The following is an 18,765-nucleotide window of genomic DNA, read 5'->3' on the forward strand; positions in this document are numbered from 1 at the left end:
TGCAGGGCCGTCGTTTTTTTCATCATTCTGCGCGCTTTTGGACTTACGCACGAACCTGCGTCTCTCTCGAATTCAGAGCTTGACATATTTGATAATGTAATTTGATAAAGAGCCAGCATTTGAGTGGGTCTGTGCGCGCGCGCGCGTCTTTGCATGAACGCGGGGGAGAAGGGGGGGAAAAGGGAGAGAATGCAATGCGATGTCCTGATTGCTTTAATCCTACAGGCAATGCAGCTGTGAGCAGTGTCACAGCAGAATGTGCATGCGTGTGCGCGTTTCTCAAACCGTGTGTGCCCCTGTGTGCGCGCGCACGCGTGTGTGTGTGTGTGTGTGTGTGTGTATGTGAGTGTAGGCGTGAAAAATCCCAAAGTAGGCTGTAGATTGCAGTTTTTTTCTCTCTCCCGGAGAATAAACGTACATGCGCCTCTAACTTCTTTTAGGATGATGAAGGGGGAGAAAAAAAAGCTCTCCGTCAGAGCAGACTGGGATAATATGTGTCATGTAAGGATTTGCGGAAGCTGTGCAGAGTTAGATCAGCTTTTGCTGCGATATGTAAACCCATATGATCCCACAGCCCTCCCGCAAGATTCGTGGCCATGCAAGGGATTCACAAAAGAATCAGTATTCCGGAGAGGAGATATCGGTCGTCAAGAGAGTCCCGATTTGACTGGCCAGGCTTCCTGGAGCAATTTGGTCTGGAGAGTAGATGTGAATATAGAGGCACGCAGGGGCGACATCTCATACCGCAGCACTTTAAAGTGATTTTAGCCTCTTAAGGGGGAGATCAGCTCTTTAAAAAAAAAAAAAAAATAGAAAATCATCTGCTAAGCACCCCAGACTAATGCGAGCGGATGAACGCTCATCGTGCTGAATATAGATGGGGCAAATGTACTTAACTTTACGACAGACATGACACAGGAAAATTCCTTCATCTATAATAACCATAATTATTATGATAATTATAACAATATCTTACCTTACACTGCGGAAGCTATGGCTATTTTCCCAACACTGGCCACATCCTTATAAATAAATTCTGCAGCCCTTCGGTGAATCAATACTCCCCATTCCCGACAATAGAAGTCCGGCGCAACAAGATGGTTCAGTGGATGGAAATAAAATGCGTTACACTCCGCTCTGCCCGCTCATATCCTCCCTGTCCTCTTCTTCTTCTTCGGCTGGCTTTTTCCCATCAAAACCGGAGCGCAACAAACGCACGACAGCCACCGAGCAGAAGAGAGAAATACCAAGAGAGAGAGCGAGAGAGGGGGAAAGGGGGAAAGGGAAAGAAGAAATTCTTGAAGTGATGAAAAGAAGCGAGCGAATTCTGTTCTGTGTTACCACAAAATAAATCTCCACGTCTCTATATGTTTCCCCCCCTCAATGATTTCTTCTCCGGCAAAGTCCAGTCGTTTGAGGGTTAAAAAAAAAAGATATCGGAAGAAAAAAAAAAGAAAGAAAGAAAGAAAGAACAGATCCTTTTGGTGGGTGGATGTGAGATGTTTGGCTTGACTTGTGAGTTAAAGAACACAGAGCGAAACAGACGCGCTTTTGCTGGGTGCTTGCAGAGCTCTAGAAGCAAGGCTGCAATATCACGTCACACTCAGCCGCTAAGATAAAGCACGTACGTACGCTTCTTACTGCCGCTGCGTCTGGCACCACCACCACTTTCTTTCCTGCCATCCTCCTCCCCTTTTTTTTCTTTTTTTTTTTTCTTCTCCCCTTTTTTATATACCCAATACAGCCTTCTCTTATTTTGAGTCAAAAGGGTTCCCCCCCTTGAACTGGACCCTCTTCGGTGCTCAGACAACTCTGCTACCCTTTGCAAACAGGACTATTCTCGTGGATTATTTGTTGTGATCTTTGTTTTCTTTTTTTCTTTTTTTTCCAGGACAGGGAGTATAAATATGATCAGAACTGCAATCCACGCGCTCTGTCAATGGGACCTGGCTTGTCTGGCATCACCCCTCCTCCCCCACCTTACTCCTACTCTTCTGATGAGTCAAAGCCATACACTGCTTCCACCTTTCACGTTGCCGGAATAACAAACGCTTGTGGGACAACTTGAGCTGTCTTCGGAAGAAATGAAGAAAGAGAGGAGAAAAAAAAAAAGTTGCTGCGAGTTGCTTGTCTCTTTCTTTGCAGGTGCGGTTTCTCCATCCGCGCTCTCCTCAGACATGTGTTCACAGGCGCGCCTGTGTAGCCTGAATACGTTTTTGACCTTTGCTTTTTTTTCTTTCTTTTTCTTTTCTATAACGCTGTGCCCTGATCTTCTGAGAGGCATTTATTTAATAATCAACAGTCAATTAAATCCCGCGGTAAGCCCCTGGCTTCAGCAGTTCGTCAGTGACAATGCCTTATCAATGGCTCTGCAATAGCCTCCGTTGCCTGCTGGCTGAATTCATGCGGAGAAATGAAACATAATGGACACGGGGATGGATCTGATTGCTTTTTTTATTATTATTGTTAAGGATTGAGAAGAGATTTGTTCACATAGGTGGATGTACTTTATGACGCAAAAACATTTAGAGGATAATTATTATCCACATTCTTGAACAGTTAAGCTAAGTTTATCAATATGTTTTTCTTTTGTTTGTTTTTGTTTTTTGCGCTGCGCAAAAGTATCCGAACCCCTTTAACTTTGTCACATTTTGCCACGTTGCAAACTTGTGCGTTTTGTTTGGCTTTTATATGATGACCAACTCAAAGTAATGCATAATGTTGCAGTCGGAGGAAAATCAAACAGTTTCCGATTCTTTTTTTTTTTTTTTTTTCTTAGAGACAAAAATCTAAAAAGTGTGGCGTTTATTTGCATTTAGTCCACGATACCTTGCACCTTTTACTGCAGCTCTTTTAGTGTATGTGTCTAAAATCTTTGCACACCCAGAGACATTTATTTCTTTTACAGTTCTTATTTGCAAAAATGGCTCAAGATTAGTAATATCGGCTTAAAAGTAATTGGAGATTGAGTGGCAACTTCTAAGAAATTTATGTTTTTTAATTGAGACTATTGTATTTAAAATGTTTGCCTTTATGTTTGGGATCATTGTCCTGCTGGAAGGTGAATCATTTGCCCCATGCATCTAAAGTATTTTGTTGCCTCCAACAAATTTTCTTTGATAAATCTTCTGTCATTAGCTCCATTCATCCTCCCATCAACTTTTGAGTCTTTTCTATGTCTCTGCTCAAGAAAAGTATCCCGAAGCATGATGCTACCACCATGTTTCACTAAGGGTGTGCTCTCTTTAGGGTGATTTTTCACATATTTTCTTTGTTATATGGGGTGTGGTAAACTGTTTTGCAACTCTTAAGGCCAGGCATGTTGACTGCACACCCAATGGTTGTCCTATCAAAATAGTCTCCCCACTGAGGTACACAAATAGATCCTCCTTAGTTACCATGGGCCTCTTGGCTTATTCTCCTGATTATGCTCTCCTTGTCTAGCCAGTCAGTTTAGATGGAAAGGAATTTATTTGAGAGGTTTACTAGTGAGGCATATGCTGTCCATTATCAAACTATGGAATACGTTCAAAGCTTAGAAATAGTTTTAGAACTTATCCTTGCCCTAATCTCTTATCTGTTCCTTGGTCTTCACAATGCCATTTTTTCCTTCTTTTTTTTTGCAATTGTTTGCACTGTTTATTTTTAAATCAGTGGCTACAGAGTAAAAGAGCTGAAAACATGGATTTCACCCATTTCAGTGTTTTGAAAACCATGTATACATTTTACAATTATGAGTTCCTTTGTGTTTGTCTCTCACATATAATCCAAATAAAATATAAAAAAAACATGTGAAATATGTTATATGTCACATTGCAATTTGTGAAAAAGCTTAAGGCTATCAATATATTTGCAGGATGCCGAATTTGCAACACGAGAATGCTTTTTTTGGATGGTTGGGTCATCAGCTTTAATCATTGTTACCATAAACAGTTAACTCTCATTAGCCTGGCTGGCTGGCTCTTTTAGTCTTTGACTGAATTGGTTCCATCCGAGCAGATGCTGCCCATGAAAGCCCATTTGTCGATTTTATCTCCAGGAAGTTTCAGCCTGAAGTGTTTGTGAGCCAGCTTCACCAAAGAATGCTCCAAAACCAACCAGAGAGCATAGCAAGCCACAGCACTGTGACAGTTTGAAAGAACTTGTTTTCATTCACAGCATTCTGCAGCACGCCGTGTTTACGCCATTGTTAATCTGTTGCCAAATTTATGACTGAGACGGCCACTATTCTAGCACAGTTGGTCTCCTTGTCTTGTGACTGGCAGCTTTTTATTTTGGCACTTTCACGGGCAGCCAGTGGATCATCAGGGGTGACCTCGGGCTTGCCCACGTTCCACAGCCCTAATAAACACTAGAGCTTTCTTGGGTCTTTTGACTTACAGGCATCTACATAATAGGTGGAAGAAATTCATGCAAAGCCTTATTAAGCAATGAAAACAGTATTTATCCTTGGGCCAGAACACAGGTAGGCCAATGTCTAAGTTTCAGGAACTTTGCCATCAGTCTCTTGAGCAAGGATTTGTCTTTAAACTCAAATGGCACCCTTCAAGTTTGATCTCTATGACCAGGAGGAAAGAGGAAATCCATCACAAAGCGTGGCTAAATGTACACAAGCCACAAGATGAAAATCAATAATAGCACTGCAGGGAAATAATCACCTAGAACAGAACTGTGTGACTCAGTGTGGAATTACTAAAACTGAACTTAAATGAAAGGTTAATTGAGAAAACCTGCTCTGGATTATTTATATACATTTTTTAATGATTTCTTCTGCCCCACACACAGCTGGATTGCATTTTGTTACTTCGTGATTTTTGGCTGCATGCTTCAAAAACTCTTAAACTCTTTGCATTGGGGAGGACATCCATGCAAATGTCTTGATATGGCTGGGTGTGAAAAAAGACTCCACCTTCAAAGAAGACATGGCCCCATGATCCCATCTGTCTGAGCTTCAACAGAAATAATCTGATCACAGAGTCCTCAAAAAGAGATGGTGTTCCTAATTAGATTGACAAGGCAGTTTTCTGTCCACTCCCTGAAGAAGACTGGATTAAAACCGCAGCTCCGCATGCCTCAAGCGAGCCCCGATCCAAGCAAACACTTGCCCCAGCTGCTTGTGTGGGAGCGGCCGTCATTTCTTCCGTGTTCGTCCATGCTATCCTGCTCCTTAGAATGGTTCACAGTAAGGCTGTGTCTGGGCAGAAGAACTAAGTTTAGGATAAAACTATTTCAGTTTTGTTTATTTGGTTGTGTTTTGACGTTGTAACAAACTTTTCATCAAGTACCTCTAAACACTGATGTTCCAGAAATGTGAGCTCGCTGCATTTTGTCTGTATTTTCCATTCCGTTCCTCTCACTGACTCGCCTAAAAATGTGTCTGCATGAACTTGCCAAACAGTCTCAGTTACTCCAGCTGCTAATGCTAAGATGGCAGCCGCCATTAGTTTTGCTGTGTTTACCACACAGCTCATTTCTTTTGCGTTGAGATGGGCCATAGCATGTTACTAGCTCATACGCACATTAATATTTCTATTAGTGGTACTTAAAGGGGGGATTCTCATGCTTTTTAATTCTTTTCAAATTTAAATAATTCAGTCGTGATCTACATAAAGTGAAACTGCAATGCTTTGTTCTGAATTCCTTGTTAATTTACCCCCACATTTCACTTTCTGGCAGCACCTGGAGAGACAATTTTCAACTTTTCTGCGTTCAGAGACTCCCCAGTGCACAACAGAATGTTTTAAATGTGAAAAATATGATTTTGCATGATATGTTCGCTTCAAAAATACATGTGCGACATGTACTTTGTAAGACTTCATAACGCAGCAGCAGGTTATTTTCTTTGTTGTAAACCAGAGCCACTAACTCCGGATATGACATCACTGCACTTTTTGTTCGTAAGCCTACTTATGTTGGCATAAATCTTTTTCGCTACCATCTTGAGAGTCCATCGCTCCATTCAATCAGTCACTGTGTTGTCAAATTAATATTACAAATCAATTATCCAAAATGGTATTGATTTCTAATTCAGCAAATAATTCTTAAAACATTATTTTATGAAAATAGTTTTATTTTCCCATTTTGCTTTGCATTGTTTTGTTTTTCTTAGCTTTTAAACTGAACTGTGATGTCATTGTGTTGTTTCATTGGTAATTGGTTTCAGTTTTATTGTCATTTTTTTTCTCTTTTTACTATTTTTGTAGTTCATTTGTAGTTCCATATTCTTTCCAGTTATACTTAATAGTTTAGTTTACTGTTACTAATTTGTTAAAGAGTTTTTTATACTGAAAGTTGAAGTATTTTGTTATTTAAATTATTGTATTGTGGAGTTTTTTTGTTGTTGTTTATTTTTTGTGTATGTGTGTGGGGCTTGCAACATACACATAATTAGTATATTGACATATTTATACTCCTCCTGGCAGTTGCTTAAAATAACCAGCAGCAATGGAAAAATAAATCTGAACTGTTAGGCTATTTGCAGTCAAATTAACAATAGTGTGTCTAGAAAGTAACAGAATGAACAACTGGTGTTGAAAAAGAAGTGCACACAATCATAAAGGCCTTCCAAAGTATCACATTTATATCAACTCATTTAAACTATCACACCGCATACAGCAGATCCATATATCCCCTTTGGAATCTCAAAAGCATTTGCGATATTTCTCATCTGTTGCAAAATCTGTCATATTACTCTGTCAACTCAAGAATCTGTTTGGGCGCGCAGATTTTGAATTATTCATAGCTCTGAATAAAGAATAGCCCTATTATCACCTGCTTCTGTTTGTGTGACTGAGCCTGCACTCAAGCATGTGTGCGTTTCTGTCTGACTGTTTATTGTTACTCTCTTTGGCATAAGAGTTGCTTCACATCATCCAGGCCTGTAACCTAATCCTTAATGATCAATTTCAGTCTATTGGCGACATGCTAAACATCAGTTTATTGATGTACATAGAATTTTATCTATCCATATGATATAAGTGATTTAAATATACTTAAATATATTTTTTAAAGGGTTTTTGTCAGTTTTAATGAGTGGATTTAATACAAACATGCAAAACATACTGTCAAATGAATGAAGTCTTAATTGTTTTTTAGTCACATTTTTCTGAGCACTGTGATAAGACTTCTCCATGCTGGAAGCCCTGATGCATGATGTAACAGTGACTCACAAATGAGCATGTCTGTTCAGGGTTTTTTTTATTTTTTTTATCGTACTCTTCTTTGCAGTTTTTCTCTGATTGTTTACAAAGATGCAATATGTGGTTCAAGAAATGTTATGCTAAATCCTTATTACAGGAATGCTGCTCGTTCTCCCACATTCATAGAAACTGGCATTCACTGATTTTTTTGAGGGATGCAAAATAATTAGGCATTTCTAGTTGAATTGCCTATGTTTGAAAAATTGAAATCAGAATTTTGAGTAGGACAGTAAGAGGTTTTTCACCAACCTCAAAATCCAATATGGCTGCCTTGCATATAAAGTTTTACGTTAGCCACCAGTGCCAGCCCAAGATTTTAATGGGGCTCTAAGCAGAAATTGATTTCAGGATCCCACTTTAATTAATTAAAGCCAATCATCCGCCAACCATCACAGCACTCTTTAAAATGACCCAAGTTGGGTTGTTTCCTTGTTGCGCATTTAATACTTCTAAATTTCAAAACAGTTTATTATTAACTTAGTAACCTACTGATGACAACACAACAACTGTTCTGTAGCTGGTGTATTAAAAATTGAAAGTTAAAATAGTGTTTAGAGGGAAAACAGCACTGTACTACCAACCATAAAATGATTTGGATATAAAATTGAACAGTAAATTAAAAGTAATTTACAGATTGTCGTGATATTTGTCTAGGATTAACCCGGACACAGCGCGCACACACAGAGCTGGTTTTAAGAGAGTTTATTGTACAAGGTGGATGATGGATGACTTGAGGAACCAGAGTCTTCTATTAAGCGGAGTTGTAGGGTGCAGAAGCTGGCTGGCCGGTACAGCGCGGAGAGACTGACCAGGAAGGAGTACTGGAGTAGAGGACTTGAGACCAGGACAGAGCGCCAGAGCTGGTGACATGAGACCAAGGCGGAGCGCCAGAGGACAACCGTGGTGAAGGTGTAGCTGAACCTAGACTGCAGGCTGAGCTGGAATAGAGTTACTGGCTGTGGACGGAGCAGGAATTGAACCTTTACAGGCCGAAGACCGAGAGCAAACTGAGGTGAGTTTAAATAGTTGTGTCAGCAGGTGAAATGAGTCCAGGGCTAATTGCAGCCTGACAGGTGAACCCAATCAGGCTGCGCTGGAAAGGGAGGAGGCATGAAAAGCTCAGAATGCAGCCTACAGGCTGCATCCTGACACAGATATACTGTTAATTGAAATACAGTATTAACTGGTAAAAAACCTTAAGAAATGGAAAACTGAATCATCCAAAATCATTTATTTATCTTATAGTAAGTCAACACATTGACTATATCACTGATTGAATAATTTTCTATAATAATTAACTTCATGATATCTATAAAATAAACATTTCCCTTATCCACAAATTTGGTTAAGCCATTGTGTAGCGTTTCAATATTTTTATATGTTCATGCCTACAACCATGCATGGAAAACTTTAAAAATTTACCAACTGGTTAATTTGCTGCTACGATGTGCATGAAAAGAGAATCCATGCAGACACAGGCACGAAAAACTATTAAGACGAGATGATTTAGCAAAACTGAATATTGAGTAATAAGTATAAGACTTAATATTTTCTTCGGTATCTGTACAATTATTTCCCAGGTATTTTAAAACCTAAACAAAATTTCAATGAAAAAAATTACATACATTTATTTTAGATTTGCTACTCATAAATCTTCAAAGTGAATGCAAAATATTCATTCTGAATAGAAGTCACTACAAATATGAAGTTTTGATATTGCTATTAGGGGCTAAACACCACTTAGTTGTTGTGCAGAGTCAAACAAAGACATAACCAGCCTGCATTGCTAATATTATTTAACTTGGTCACTGGAAAGGTCCACAATATCCACCAATTGTCAGACACGAAAATGGAGCACAGTGTTGTATGGTTGGTATTATTCTCAGATCCAAGCACTGACTTCAGAGGTACATGGTAAACTAGCCTCCAGCACTTGTTCTTGATTGTAGCAAAGATTAATGTGACTGAAGAACAGATTTTCTTTTAATTATTAGCTCTGTATCGTGTGTTTGGCAATTGCCTAATAAATACTATTTAATATTTTCTTGTGTGTATCGCTAAATATTACTAACTTTGTATGTCTTTTGTCTCCTACCATGTCCCTTTGGCACTGCCATACATTTCATTTTATTTCAAATAGAAGAGGCAAATGTCACTTCCTCTTGTTTTTGTTACTATAGCAATTCTTCTCAGTGTGTGTTTGATTTTACTGGAAATTATCTCAATGAACTGCACCTGGAAGCTTTATATAAAACAATTTTAATTCATACTTGCTGGTGAATTGAAAGCTTACAGAGCAGAAAAAAAAATTACCATATGCCCAAAGTTGTTACAGCGAAATGTATGATGCTATTTTTCAACATCAGCTACATTAGGGATTCAAGTTTTCTTTATGTATCTTTGTCGAGTGCTACTGGAAGGTCAACAAGTTCTCTTTTCAAATGAAACACAAATAACCAGACACAAATTTTCACTTGTCTCTTTCATTATCTTCAGATCGTTGGTGACGTTTCCATCTGTATCACCATAAAGACAAGTGAAAGGTTTTAACACTTATTAGTTGAAGGAATATTTGTCTCACATATTCCTAGGTTCCTCAAAACAAATATTAGGCTACTTCAGTGGGTGTTACACAGTTTTTCATTCCCCGATGTTCCAATCCAAACTTCAATACCAGATATCTTCCATATTTATGTTATCACTGATCCTCCTTTGCCATTCTTTATACACCTCCAGCAAGGAGCTGGAATGCATGCAGACTCTTAGTCTCTTTTAATATTACTCATGTGCCCGTAAAAAGGTTTCTTTGTCTTGCCGCTTCGTGTAAAAAACAAAAATCTCAAAGGAAGAACTCCCAGATCTCTTAATATTTAGAGCAACATGATTAAGTAAAGAAGCAGTAACCTACCCAGGGATTGTGACTAGGCGAGCATGATTGCTTTTACACACGGTGTCACACCTGTGAGACTTATGAGCACGTCTAGACCTATTGTGAGACTGCTGGTATCCACAAACACTTCATATGCGCCTACCTTAACGGTCCCATAAACTGTTATGGATTCATGCTTCTAGTTATGGGCTTACTTGATTCATGTCACATGAACGTCACTATCAGTGTACACAGGCCCGAGTCTTATAATTCAACACAGTTAATATAATGATGATTTACCACCCTATTAACAAATTAAAGTGCGGGTCCTTGCCTCGGTCCCCTTAAGGACTGTTTTTCTTGAAATGTTCTTGGTATTTAATCAAAAGCTCCTCCTGAAATTGCAGAGTGCTGTAGTCTAGATAAGGTTAAGTGCTGAGGGATGTTAATGCTTCTCTTCTTATTTTGTGATCATAAATACTTCAAAAAGGAGCAAAGGGAAAAAAAAGCATGTTAACTTTACAAGATAATCAATGCCTGTCTGCGAGGTGGATAGCCAAGTCTCTTCAAGTCGTAGTGCTCATGGAATCGATGTATCAAAATTACTTCCAATGTGTGAAATGTGAGATTTTGACTTTGTGGTCTTGACCAGTAAATATCATAATGAATTATTGACCACTTTCTTTCACCTGAAAATAAAAGAGCGCCTTTTCCAACAACAGCTGGATGGATTGTTATTTTTCACATATTCTCCTAGATGTGGCAAATAAAAGCTGATATATTCAACTTTCCAGCATTAATTGTAGATAAGTTGGCTACGGGGAGATTAAGTTTTAAACAAGAATCTTTTTTTTTTCTTTTCTCGTCATTTATCAATAAAACAAAAATTTTCCCAGACCAACAGTATCAACTTCTGAGTGAGTATAAAACTTTTAACTGCACTGGAGCATTAAAATTTAAACACATTATTATTTAATAATTGAAATGTAGTTCAGATGTTTTCAAAGACTCTGTGATATAACTTATTTGCAGTGACAGGCTTATGCGGCCCCACTTTAGAACCACCTTGCGTGATTAATGTGGTGAACCATATAGTGCACTACATAGTGCACTTTGATACCCACTGCTGTAAGAAAATTGTCTTGAAACGTCTTTGCTCTGAGACATTGGGCTAAGGTCTATTTCATATGGTGTTTTTAGTCTGAATGCGAATGTGCTTCTGACCCTGCAGCGTCTTCACAGTAATCTGGGAAATCTAAAAGTCAGTTAGCCAGCAGTGAAAAAATGTTTTATGGGGGCGATATGATCTCATCTTTTTCACAGCAGCTACTCTGCTGCCTTTTAAGTCTTTTTCCAGCCTATTGTCAGGCACAAGATGTTAAGCAATAATAGGCATTCAAATTCACTGAAAGGTTTAAGTGAGGCTTTGGTAACACCTTGAAACAATGGAAATAAAAAATAGTGCCACAGTTCAAAGTGAAGAAGGAGCATTTTTCTTTGTGTTGCTTTGGGAAGGATTTCACCAAACAAACAGCAGAGGACTGGAAATACTGTTTCTAGCATTTTATTTAACACTCCGTTTGCTGTTATGGGGTGGCATGGTGGTGGATGTTTTTGCAGGAAATTTGTTTTCCTCCCAAAGACCGAAACCATCCAGTGAAGATTTACAAAACTCACTGGAAAAGCAAGTGTGAGGCTCTGTGAGCATGCATGATTGAATGAGGTTGTTTTTTACCCCGTGTTAGAATTATACTTTCTATTTTTTTTAAGGCTTACACCACCTTTACATAAGCGTGTGAAAAATTGTTTTCAAAGATAAACTGCTGTGGGGAAACATTTTTTTGTTTGTTTGTTTACTTACAAATTCATAACTGTCACAACACTTCTCCCAGTAGTTTAAGTTTGTTGATGGAAGACCCACATGAAGATTTTCTTTGAATGAATTATGCTCTTAGACTTCAGGATTTAGCAGTGTTATTATATACCATGGAAAATACAGTGCTGTAAATATATATATATATATATATATATATATATATATATATATATATATATATATATATATATATATATATATATATATTCAGATTATTCAGATTATCAAATCAAAATGTAAAAAAAGAAAACATAGTTGGAAGAGACATCATACATTATATTAATTTTTTTCTTCCCATCATACATTATAAAGAAAGATCACCTTTCTCATATATTTAGCTTCTCCTCATTGGCTCTCAGACAACATGTTAAATGGTGGTTTTTAGAGTTTATAAAAATGGAATGGGAGGCAGATCCTTTAGTTATCAAGCTCCTTCAGAAACCGCTCCGAAATGTAATTTGTGAAACAGGGTATTGGTGTTAGGCTTCAAACTTAAAAGCTTTGACCTTTAAATTATATTTTGTACTTCCATTGGGTTCTTAAACAGTCACAACATTATTATCTATTTCCTGCTGTTAACCAGTGTCATTTATTACTTTTCCAAGCAAGTTTTTGCATATTACATATATTAATCTTTAGTTAAGTCTAAGACAGGCACTGGAAAGATTTCCTTTCAGGAGAGAGATTATGCTTTCCACCCAAGCAGACCAAAACTCCAAGCCACATTGTTACTTGTTCACCAAATGGCTGGGTATACATATTCAGAAATTAATTTGGTTTTACAATGCATGTCGAAATCTCCAAATCAAAAATTTAATTTCTATTTAATTTTCCATTTAAAGGTGTGTAGTGTTTGGTTAGAATCATATGAATGAACATACTTTAAGTCTTAACATGCAGAATTGTTTGGCAGGTACATATGGATGGATGCAGAATTGCATCCATCCATATATACCTGCATCATCACAGGGATGTGGGGCTATAGAATATTTCATATAGGTAAAAAAAATATATTATAACATCCATATGTTTCTACTTACAGATTTGGAGTTTGGTTTCTCATTCAGCTCTCACCGTTATTTGAATTTTCCATGTCTGGGTTTAGTGATTAATTTTAAATCAAGGTATTTCCCAAGCAAGGTTCATTTCCCCATCAGAGACAATACGCATAGCATGAATACTCAGGGCCTTTATCCATCCCTTTGAATGTGCCCCCCCACATGCACATGCTCACAAACACACACACCCACACACACAGTAAATATTCCATGAGCGGAGCGGCTGCCGCCCCCGCACTGTAGACCGACAAGTATCTGTCTACAAAAACTCATCTTTGACTGTGGGTTGGATGAAAGACTAAAACCAATATGAAGTATCAGTGCGTTAAGGGGTGTATCTTTCCATTGAGAAACAGAAAAGAGTAAAAAGGCTATGGCTCCCAAAGTTGTAGGCGTTCCTCTCATTGAGTAATAAACAAATGTTGAAAAAAAAACAAAACAACATTTGTAATTTATTTCCTCTCATAGAATGTTTCAGGTTTTTAAAAGTAGCTTGATTCATTTCATACAAAAAGGCAGAAAATCATACGTAAAGAAAAAACCTGAAAAAAATCCTGTCTGCAGTCATCATATAGTGAGATGCATCCCTGTTAATCATGGAGATCATAGGTCAGCTATGCAATTATCAATTCTGAATGTGCACAATAACAAACTATCTCTCCGACAAATCGCCTGCCACGTTTTAATTTCCCGTTCATAATTTGTTTTACCCTGTGAGGAACTGTGTACCCATGTACCAGGAGAGGCTTTGAAGAGAGCTGCATAGCCATTAATAAAGAAGAAAATATATGTATAGTGCTAAGATAATATACTAGGAACTCAATTGTCTTCTGTAGGCTTTAGCCCATCTTATCAATCATAAGCCATCGATCAGTCTATGTTAGCTTCACTATTAACCCCCTGTTATCTGCTCTACTTTTCCGAAATGATTCCCAGATCCCAGCCGTTACTCAAACCAACCTGTACAAGGTTTAGTTGGATTTGTACATGATCCTATCATTTACACAAATCTTTCATCCCGTTCATCTTTTCATTCTTTCTACTGTAGGTAGAAATCCAACTCCAGTGAGTCTTTTGCTACTTAAACACTCATTCAACCGGTAGCAGCTTTGTGAGACGGACTCTGCATTAATACAGACATTCCCCCAAAGCTCTACCGGATGTATTGCAAAATGCTGTGCAGAGAATATTTGAGCATAACAAGCACTATTTTTCCTCAGTCATCCTGTTCGGGCCTTGTTCTTTGTACTTCTCTATCTGAAGTATAAAGCCCTAACACAGACCATTGGGTCTATCTGCCTTTTGTTGCTACTTGCACAACATTGAGATACTGCTAATTGGAATTTCTACAATCAAATAATTAGTCTCCCTGGCAGACAATGGAAGATGAAATTCTCACATAATTGCTGAATTGAAATGATAAAGTTTCCAAGCATCAGCTGTCGACAGGGCAAACAGAAAATTATACCAGACAAACCTTAGCTTTTGGGTTAGCAACATGAGACCGTTTTCTTCTGAAATGTCCACACCACAGAAGATGTTTATTCTGGAACAAAATGTACAGAATCCTGAAACCTCGCTTTATTGAAACAAGCCTTTTAAAGTTGGAACATGGTTTATTTAGGTTACATAGGGTCTGGTCTTCGGCATACAAAGCTGAAACCAAACAATTGCATACTGCTGTAGAAAAAGAAAACATTTTTTTTTTCTCACTCTCAGTCGTTGAATCAACCAAAACCTTTCCTGTCAATTAGGTCAAATAAGATTAATGAAATGATTTCTATTTGCTAAAGGCCATAATATAGAGTAAAAGGATTTTGGAAAAATTCTTAGAATTTTCAGATTTATGACTTTAGATAAATTTCCTTTCATTTAACTGAATCACCTTTTAAATGAAATGACTTGGGTCATTGGGTAGCCTTTCACAGTCTTCTCACAAAAGCTTGCTGGGATTTTTACGCATTGATCCTGAACGGGTTTGTAGTGTGCCCTCACCCCACACACCGTTCAGCTGTGTCAACAAATGTTCTAAGGGACTGAGATTGGGTTCTTGTGATGGCGACTCCAAAACACTGACTTAGTTGTCCTTCGTGTGGGTCTTTCACATGAAATCCAATAAAATACACAGACATTTGTAGAGCACAGATCAATCTGTTATCTGAAAACGATGTGGAGAGTATCACATGTGCAAACCTACCAAGACGCGACCACCCACCAAAGCTGACAGGCTGGGCAAGGAGATCATTAATCAGAGAGACAGCCAAGAGGTCCATGGTAACTCTGGAAGAGCTGCAGAGATCCACAGCCTCTAAACACGTGAAGGAAGGCGCTCTGGTTATTGGGTTTAAAAGTAACACATTTGGCCTACAAATAAAATACTCTGTGGGACTGAAAACTAACAGTTGCTCATTACCCTAAACATGTCCATGGCTTGGGGACAGTGAAGCTGGTTACAGTTTATTTGAAAAGGGACAGAGCTACATTCAAGGGAATTCTGGTAGAAAACATTTTGAAGCAATGATTTCCAAATATTGTCCTGATGGGCCAATATAATGCATGTTCTTGATAATTCTCTCATTCAGTGCACCTGAATCATGTAATTGTTAATTGCCAAACCTCTACAGGACACCCTGACAAACTGAGGAGGTAATTTAAATATTTGAACAATTTGTGCTGTAGAAAGAAACACGTGTAAAACATGCAGGACATTTGCACTTTAGGACTGGAGAAGGACAAGCCTGTATAAGAGGTTGCAAAACACCTGAGACTGGGTTGGAGGTTCTAGCCTCGTGAGACCATCCTGATCTCGCGAGCTTTCAAGGTTTCACTCGCAGATCAGTCTGGCTACTTTCCGTTAAAGAAAATTTGGAGCCATTCACTAAACGAACATCCAATCAGCGTTGGCTTTGAGGCGGGTTGAGGTGTGACGCAACGAGAAGCGCGACAGTTCAGTCTAAAGAACATGGCGGGTTCAGCCGATGAAACTAGCGTTAGCGTGGCTATCGAGCAAGTTTTATCGGAATTACAGAGTATTTCTTTGCTGAGCTAACGAGCCTTTACCTGCAGCAGCAAGAGTAGCTTGGCTTGTGGTTGTGTTTTCGTCGTCGCTCTGTTACGAGCGACGACAAATCTGATTGGTTTATTTGGCCCGTCTATCACCAACATAGGCCAATCAGCTAACCAATATTTTCGCCCCTTCCCAAAATTACTTCAACGGAAGGTTTCCAGATGGATATGCGGAGCAAATCTATCTGGCGGAGTCAGGTAATGGAGGTTCACCTTTCAGCAATCTCAATGTCAACGTCAAATTTATTTATAAAGCACATTTAAAAACAACAGTAGTGAATCCAAAGACAATTTCACCAAAGAAACTAAAATAAATACAGATTAAAACAATAAGTTAAATGTTATAAAATAACTTAAGGCATAAAAGAAGAGGAGTTTTAACACACATTTTAATGGTTCTATAGTGTGAGCAGTGCAACTTTGTAGAGTTATTCCACAATTTAAGGGCAGCCATGCAAAAGCTTGATTTTAGTTGTGATCTCAGACATTGAGGAAACTGGGTGGTGGACTGGAGTGCTCCTGAACTTCTGTGGATGTGATCATGTAACTAGCATGGGGCTGGACCATTTAAAACGTTAAAAGCAAACAACAGCATTTCTGAATCATACAACCAGAGCTAAAATGTAATTATTTAAATAGAAGCATATTCCTGTGTATGAATGGCCAGTCAGACTTAACCTCAATTCATTTCAATTAAGCATTTGTGGCAAGACCTCAAATGATCTTGAACTGTCTTGCAAGAATAATTTGTGTAAATGGAGCCTCTTGATGAATAAAGCAGGACACACACAACTCCACAGATTTGTGACAGATTCTGAAAAGGCATTCACACTCGTGTTCACTGTGACAGACTTGTTTTGGTGTCGCGACTGAAAGACTGGAGATCAAGAACTTAACAACCGCGCCTGCTACTCGATCACAGACTACAGGATTTCTTTTATACCAACCAAAGCCGATTGAGCACATGAAACTCTCGCAAAAACTCTTGCGAGGAAGACAGTTTGAAGGAACAAACATGTAGGTGGCTCTGATAGAAGACATTCTCAAAAATGGAATGATTACCTTTCTTTAAATATGTGGATTTATTCACTGTATTTTAGTTTTAAATATCCAAATATCTCTCTGTTGCTTTTTTTTATTTTATTTTTATCACTGCTTGATTTGTAATTCGTCAAATTAGAATTTGAATTTGGCAAGTGCCGTTTTGCCCTCATGTTCATTATGTTGTATAATTACAAATAAAGCAATTGGCTTTCAACGTTTTTTTCAATTGCAGCTGAAGTTGGGTGGGGTCGGTTCCTCTTACACACTTGCAAACTCCAGTCTTCACCTCTTCTCACACTAAAACGTGTTTTTGCTTCAACACTCCCTCCTGAATGACTAGAACTAGCATTGACTGATGCAGACATTCATCGACTGGGAATAGGAGGTATAATGGAGCAAAAAAACAGTGTAGTGTGTCCCCAGCTTTAAGCTAGTGGAGACGTGCCCCTACAGACTCGAAGCATAAATTGCAGCGAAGAATATCTATAAAGGTATTGATGAAAGGAAGGCTGAAGGCAAATGCATGCCAGAGTTTCCATACGTCTATTTCTAAAAATAAATAAATAAATAACCTCATTAAAAATGTGTTTGTTGCGTTACAAAAGGTGAAAAGGTTCAAGTGGCATAAGTACTGACCAGATATACATCATTTAAGAAAATAATATGAATGAATAGAATGTTTTCAGTGCTGCTGATTGCACATACATACATAGTATTAATGCACACACTCCATTGTCCAAATGTCTGTCACTTTTCACAGCTGGTTTGAAGACAAATGTCTGTGTTTTATATCTAAAGTTATACATTTAGATTTGGATATGTGTTGATATAAAATTGGGTATGCATGCATTTTTCTTCAGTGCAAACATTTGAAATTGTCAGTCTGTGTGAAGAGAATGGCTGCTTGCCTGCTGTTGTTTTACTCTTAACATGATGTTTGAAAACTTTTAACGGTTTGGCTGATAAATAAAAGTTAGTGCTCAGACATTATGTTCCTGCTACGGTCAGAGAAGGCATGTGAAAACATACTGGAGGCACAACTCTTACGGAATGGTAGAGGACAAGCTTTAGAAAGTGCTGTATTACGATAAGGACAAGGAACCATCATGTTAGTTCATTGCACTAATTGTTATTTTAATTGGATTCTACCCATCTGAAATAACAAATTTACAGTTTGATTCCTGAAGTGTCTTTAAGAAGAAACATATAGAAACTAATCTAGTGTGCCCGAGATGTCAAAACATTTTCCCTCACCGCTCATTGTTTAATGGTGCCTGTACACGGTGCTAACAATACAGCATACGCATGCCTCATTCTGCTCTGAAAAAAGCAAACAACCTAATTGTTAACTGTCATTTTTAACACTAGAGAGCTCAATCATTTTGTTGGAGCCCACCTTGTCTGAGGAGCAATTGCCTGCATCAACCTGTCCAGGGTAATGAGACTGGCTGAAAACTGCCTGCACCACTGCTTTCCTGCAGCCCAGCTGTCCCCTGTGATATCCATCTCCTGAGTCTGGTCTGGCTTGTCAATCTGAGCTTGAGGTAGACTCTGCCTCTGCTGATCGCATCTGCTCACAGAGCTGCTTTCAGCAACAGGAATGGTCACGGTAAACTGTGTTTGTGTCATCACAACCAGACAGTCCGTTTAAAT

At 38.4% G+C, this 18,765-nt stretch overlaps 1 protein-coding gene across 10 annotated transcripts in view; it reads right to left on the bottom strand.

Annotated features, from left to right (window-relative positions):
• The window catches only part of adgrb3 (adhesion G protein-coupled receptor B3), a 166,976-nt gene extending 165,399 nt beyond the window's left edge, over nucleotides 1-1,577 (bottom strand). For 3 of the 10 annotated variants that reach the window (XM_036126590.1, XM_036126588.1, XM_036126586.1), the window contains exon 1: nucleotides 977-1,577. The gene's annotated coding sequence lies outside the window, so the exon portion shown is untranslated. The remainder of the gene's footprint in view (nucleotides 1-976) is intronic. The other 7 variants (XM_036126589.1, XM_036126587.1, XM_036126583.1 and 4 more) reach the window with 4 other exon arrangements.
• Between the last annotated feature and the right edge of the window lie 17,188 nt (nucleotides 1,578-18,765).

This window comes from Fundulus heteroclitus, chromosome 22 (genome assembly GCF_011125445.2).
Source record: "Fundulus heteroclitus isolate FHET01 chromosome 22, MU-UCD_Fhet_4.1, whole genome shotgun sequence".
NCBI lineage: Eukaryota > Metazoa > Chordata > Actinopteri > Cyprinodontiformes > Fundulidae > Fundulus > Fundulus heteroclitus.